Source organism: Meleagris gallopavo, chromosome 1 (genome assembly GCF_000146605.3).
Source record: "Meleagris gallopavo isolate NT-WF06-2002-E0010 breed Aviagen turkey brand Nicholas breeding stock chromosome 1, Turkey_5.1, whole genome shotgun sequence".
In the NCBI taxonomy this organism is placed as follows: Eukaryota; Metazoa; Chordata; class Aves; order Galliformes; family Phasianidae; genus Meleagris; species Meleagris gallopavo.
In genome coordinates, this window is record NC_015011.2 from 158,221,875 (window position 1) to 158,228,607 (window position 6,733).

The window sequence follows — 6,733 nt, forward strand, 5'->3', positions numbered from 1 at the left end:
AGTAAACCCTTGAGTTATTCTATATGTATGTCTGAAAGAAGGGAAAAATTTTTTTCTGTTTTTCTTCAGTGATTTATCTGTTTTTATGTAGGGTATCATTGCAGGAATAAACTGAGAATGTCAGCACAAAATGTAATACAAGATTTCTATGGATTTAACAAGATCATCATGTAGAAGGGTCAAGATAAGGCATTGCCTATAGCCAAAATCACACAAAAAGTAATGCAGTCATCATCATGTCTGGTTTTCAGGCTAAGTCAAGGTACCACATAGCTGAGTTGTGTTAACAGTAGCCTTAGATATAAGTTTTAGAGATACTATCTCTGCTAACTACTGCTTGTTCTGAAAGGAAATAATTTTTAGAAAGTCTAGAAATGATCTCCACTGCTTGAAAGGACTGAATAAGATCCAAAATCTGTGAGTACTTTCTGACATCCTGCTGCTTATTTCTAAGACTAAACTGTAAAATATAACAGCCAGGTGTGATGGGATCCAGATACTGAGAAAATAACTTTACACTACTCAGAATATTCTGATCAAGGAAGAAAGAAGTCCAGAAGCAGGTATATTTTTTACCTAGTGTCACTTAGTTTTACTTCATAGGATTTAAAGTCAACAGGAACAATTACAATTGACTGTTCTTACCTGCATGATGCAGGCTATAGAATTTCATCATAAAAGTACTTAATACACATCCAAAAGAAACAGTGCCTCCATCCTTCAGGTCTTTAAATAAATAAAAGTGGTTCAAAAAGTAAAGATGGTTTGTGCAACAGAGGATATATAGTATTTTAATCAAATCAGTTGAGCATTTTTTCAACTAAGTTGTGTTCATAAAGTTCATCATTGCGCTATGTTTCTAGATATGTAATGACAGTATACATTTCCTTTTGAGAGAGGAACTTTTTAAACTCAAAATAATAATAATAATAATTCATCCCTTTATCATAATATGGACCAGTTTTCTTTTTATTTTGGTTAGCTTGCCCTGAGTTACACTTTCTTCTATCTGGCAAATAAAGTTTTTTACTCCAGAGAACTTTTTTGTTGCGTGTAATCTCTAAAATATTTTATTTTCAGTTTCCTTTTTTTTTAATTTAATGTAATTTAATTTAATTTAATTTAATTTAATTTTATTTTATTTTATTTTTGCCTTCTGTACCTGACTACTTGAGATTCCATTTTGCTTTATATTTGCTCTCTCCACAAAATAACTCTATTTACTTCCATGACCCCATGTGTAATATGTCTGCAGATAACACACTGGAACACTTGTTCCCATCTTTGCAATCCTGAGAAGCTGCTTGATGATTTGTGCAATTGCTTGTGATATTCAGACATGAATGTCTTCAAAATGTGATTTTAGGAGAGAGAAAACTGGTTTCTATTAATTGGTTCTTCAGTGTGTATATCTCAAGTGTAATCCACACTGGTGTCAGCAAGTGGCAGTTATTTTAACACCTTTAGATAATGACTATGATGTTGATGTTATTGAGCTTTCTTTAGGAGTCCTGATTTGCATTAACTATACTTTTACCAACTCTATTGTTAAAAAAATCAGGTGAAATCTATTTTCTCTTTGATCAGGCCTAAAACCTGAATTTAGAAATATTAAATTCTAGCCAGACACTGATGCTGCCTAGATACACAACCGATCTCCAGCTTGAAAAAAAAAAACCTCTTATTGTTACTTGGTTCACAGCAATTTAGTAAAGAATTAGTAAGTAAAATTTGTTATGTTCTCAAAATATATTGGAAAATAATGGAAAATAATGGAAAAGAAAAAAAAAAAAGACCAAAAAAGCACATTTTTCTTTGAAATAATAGTACACATGTCAGGACAATATGGAAACATGTTATTTGGAATTTAGGGTTTTTTTTTTTTTTCCCCTAATGTTGGTACCAGAAGCAATACATAATTATACGTAAAACTATTTGGAGATAAAAATAAAAAAAGTGGATGTAATGATGCCACGTGTTTTTATAGGTTTTCATCAGCTATGCTAATTCAAATATGCTTTACCATCTGTCAATTTTAATAGTTATTATTTAGTAAAAATGTGCTTAATATTTCAATGTTTCTCACTGTCATTAAGCTTTTTTTCTTCTTTTGTCATCAAGAGGAATTTGGCATGATGATAATAGTTCCTTCATGGATAATATCTACATAACTAAGAATTCTGGAACAACAGAAGATAATAGGTAGAGCAAAACAGTTGTTCTGACAGCCTGATGCTTATTACATGTTACATTATGCCTTTATTTCAGATTTACCTGGTCCATGAACTTAAAGCCCATTTGCACCTGGAGTCCAATGGAAATCTTAGTTTAGTTTCATCCTGAAAAAGGCTCAGTTTGTACATTCACAGACAGACTCTGAAGTGAAGCAAAGTGTTGTTATTGAGTAAATTGAGATTAATTTAAGTAAATTTGCTTAAAAAAAATGCACTGTTGGTCCAAACTGAATTACTGGTTGTCACACAAGAGTTTGCTAGAGGATTCAACCATATATTGTAGAATCATCGAATGGTTTAGGTTGGAAGGACCTCTAAGATCATCTAGTTCCAACCCGTGCTATAGGCAGGGACACCTCCCTCTAGACCAGGTTGCTCAAAGCCCCATTCACCCTGGCCTTGAATGCTTCCAGGGAGAGAATCCACAGCCTCTCTGGGCAACCTGTTCCAGTGTCTCACCATCCTCACGGTAAAGAATTTCTCCCTAGTATCTAGCCTACATCTACCCTCTTGCAGTTCAAAACCACTTCCCCTTGTCCTGCCGCTGCATTATTTAGCTTCAGGAGAGTGCAATTTGTATAGTTTATTCTTCTATTTTTGAAATGAGCAAAGAAGACGTGCACCAAAAAGGTTTTACCTTAAGGATTAGAGAGATGAAAGGAGGGTAATCTAAGGGCAGGCCATTTCACTTCATGGGTTTTACTTGCAGTGGGAAAGCAAAATTTAGCTTTGAGTTCTAGAGATGTCCCCATTCTTGAATGAGGCAACAGGTTAATCCACTGTATAGTGTATTCACAAATTCCAAAGGAGAAAATTTGCCCAATATATATTATCTTAACTTCAAAATCATGGCTTACAGTCACGGTGTTATGAGACAAATAAAAACTGCAGCAATGTATCAAAATATAAGAATATAAAGGAGATCTAGTCAAGTTATAAAATGAAAAACAAAAATGCTTATACTACTGGAAAACATTCAGTCTGTTCTTCTGAGCTACTGCGCAATGTTATCTCAAGTCTTTCCAGCTTGTGGCAGTGAAGATGTATTAAAATAACCTGCTTGTCACCTGCACAGAAGCAGAGAACAGGGCTAATTATGTCTGAGAGTATAGTAAATATTTTGACCATATGAATATTTTCTAAGAAATTTATTGGTGCTTTCACTCTTTTTTTTTCTTTTCTTGTATTATATTTTTTTTCTTAAATCTTGATCTTAGATCAATAAATGATTTCTGATATGCTCATGTCACAGAGCATGCATCTGAGTCTTTAATTTCATTACAGAGATGCACTGCCTTGTTTCTTCCTTTACCGGTTAAAAATGTTATGCTCTTTCATGTAAATATGATCTAATATTCAAAGCTTTTGCTTGTTCTCTGTTTTAAACACTAAAATGAATGTGTTGTATAAAAGCAGAATGTATATAAACATAAAATAAAAATTAAAAGTATGACTAGGGATATGCAAAAAGTACAGGCAAAAACAAAGTAAAAAATTGAGTAAATATTTAACAGTACAGATTATCTGTGCTAGTGCTCAAGTGCTAGATGTATTTTCATTTACATACACACGATCATTGTGCATAGCCAATTCCCTGATTATGAACATATAGTTTCATTATTGCATTCATTACATCCCTGTAATACAATAATGCAACAATAAATTAAGTTTCCTAATGTATGAATCATTCTTATCTCTAGGTTTATATCTGTGTTAGAGCGGGGACCTGCTCTGCACTTAAAGGTCTAATTGAATTCTTACTCCAGAAATGTGAATTCTTCATTTGAAGTCTTGGGTGAGATTAAACTCTTTTTTTTTTTTACCTGTGAGAAAGTTCTGGACTTTTGTAGCAGTAAAGAAGAGACCCATACTTTCCTTAAGCCAAAGATTGAGAATTGAAGAGCTAGAAAACCTCACGTGGATGCAAATGGATTGGGAACCTGCTCTTGGCAGAGTGTATGTATTTTACATCATAAAGTAAAAATAGATCACCATCAAATAAAAATATAGTAGAGAGAAAAGAAAAAAATGTAGAAGAAAAATCTAGGAGGATTTTTTTTTTCCTCCCTGCTTCTATAGAGCTTGATGCAAGGTCATTCCTGTCTATTGGTTTTCTGGTCCTATGATTCTTCCACTTTTGCCTGACAATGGCCAATTTCAACAAGAAGGGAGGAAAGTATTAAAACTGAAAAGGAGAAAGTATGTCCAGATGTGCAAAGACAGTCTAGATTTGGCAAGGTGCATTTAACTACACAGCAAGCCTAGTCAAAAAAGATTTTGTGGAGCAATCTGCCAACAGCATTATAATATTTATATCTATCTATTTATCTACTATCTACAAACATACACATACATGTTTAAAGATATCAGAAGCAGTATATCTGCCAAAAAATTTTCATTACTTCATTGCTTATCTTGTTTGTGGTGGGTAGAGTATTGGTCACACTGGCTTTAGTATGAGATGAACAAATGAATGTAATGATTGTTTTCTTAAGGGCACCAAAAGCATCTGTGAAATTAAATATCTTCATGTCTGACTTCTATTTTAGACATATTAGAGACTATGCTAAATAATGTAACTCGTAAGCACACTAATACACATGTTAAAAATGATAATATGAGACTATGATTAAACAGGATATTTGTAGAAGAAAGTCTGTGGTTAAAAGAGTGATAGATTTTCTTTTTTTTAAGTGTACCTGTCATCTGATTGAAACATCATACATCTGTTTACAGGTGCTATCAACTAGAAAAAAATTATCAGTGAATAAGAGGATTTCATGACCAATAACATGTTAAAGGGTGGAAAAAAAAAAATCACTTAAATAGTCACTTAGTAAAGTGGAAAAGTAATATAATTAACCCACAAGGCTTGGTACTTGGATCCATGTTGTTTAAATACTCTTATATAATAAATCTAGGATACGGGATGAGAAGCAAGATTATTAAATTTGGTTTTATTCTATCACTTTTATTATTATCAATTTTCAGCTCAATCAAAACTTCTATTGACTTAATATGCACAAAGATTTCACAGTAAAGAGCAGCAACTAGAATGACAGATGAAGTTCAATGACAATAAATGCAAAATAATGCCCAGTATTAGAAAAATCAACCTTCTGCTTGGAATCATCAATAGGTACAAGATCAGGTATAAATACTCTAGAAAGAAGCTCTTAGCCCATTTTAAATATCAGTTAGTAAATTGTTGATCAAAAATAGAAGTTTATAAAGAGGGCAAACAGTAAGAATGATAATTGAATTATTACAATAGATATTTATACAGTACATCTACCTAGATTACTACATATAGTCCTCACTCTTTCTTTTCCGCAATGACACTGTAAGTATTCAAAATAAAAAATGATTGACTGAAGTGATACAATGCAGACACGTGGAATCAGAAATAATTATAATTAAGTAAAAGAATTTCATATAATTCAAAATTAAATCAGAATTCATTTTCATAGGATGTTCTGCTTTCTACAGATATAACTGAATTCTGTACAAAGAGTTAAAAATTCTTGGAGAAAAATCTACAGGCAATATGAAATCCATGATACAGATGCAATCTTTTGCTTAGGAAGTCCTTGAACATGAAAATGCAGGAATTTTTGAAGCCTTGTGGGAGGGAAGAATTGCTTTACTCTTTCTTATACCTTTCCCAAAATCATCTTCCCTGGACTCAGTTAGAGGCAGAACATTAGTCAAAACAGACCATTGACCTGACTTGAGAAAGACAATTCTTTCATTGTCATGTACTTTTTCTCTTGAAAAAATATCCCAGTGATGTCATTTTTTTTTTTGTCTGCCTTCTAGTATTTGATAACAGCCATCATAAAAAGTTACCAAACACACAAATGTGTAGTAGTTTTCATAAATAACTAAGACTCCTATCATGGGAATGATGTCAAATCAAAGTAAATAGCTATTCTGTAATTAAAATTCAGATTCCATTGTCTATAAGTGACATAAGGAATCAGAGCCATTGTTTTAAAGGGAACTACCTACAAATATCATATATATATATATATAAAATACACAAGCTGTACTTGTTATTTATTACATGCTGTGTTTGAATTAATTTTTTTTTTCATATTATATTGATTATATATGCAATCACTTCAATTTGGAGAGTGTCTAAACTTTCTAGGCATTTCAAAATCAAGAAGCACCTGCAATGATGTACTGTTTTCTGCACTGGGGCACATCCTTAAAAAGAAAAAATGGAAAAGAAGCCAAAGGTATCAAACATGGAACTTACATAAAATATAAGTGTAGAAGTCCACATCTGAGCCCCTAAACCTTTTATCAGTCTTTGGCATAGTTCTACAGAAGCTTTAAATATTCTTGGACATATCTTCCAGAAGACTAGTTTGATTTGGGAAACGTTGTTTACATACCATTTGAAAAATCTTCTTCTTACTGGCTTTTGATTTAATTAACTCATTTGTCATTTCAAAAAGTTCTATAATTTTATTTTAGTTAAGATAACAGAT

The 6,733-nt window shown here is 32.3% G+C and overlaps 1 long non-coding RNA gene across 1 annotated transcript in view; it reads left to right on the forward strand.

Moving 5' to 3' along the window:
- The window catches only part of LOC104917486, a 20,330-nt gene that overhangs the window by 10,806 nt on the left and 2,791 nt on the right, over positions 1-6,733 (forward strand). Inside the window, exon 4 of the long non-coding RNA XR_796893.2 lies at positions 3,935-4,029. This is a non-coding gene — a long non-coding RNA (uncharacterized LOC104917486). The remainder of the gene's footprint in view (positions 1-3,934; positions 4,030-6,733) is intronic.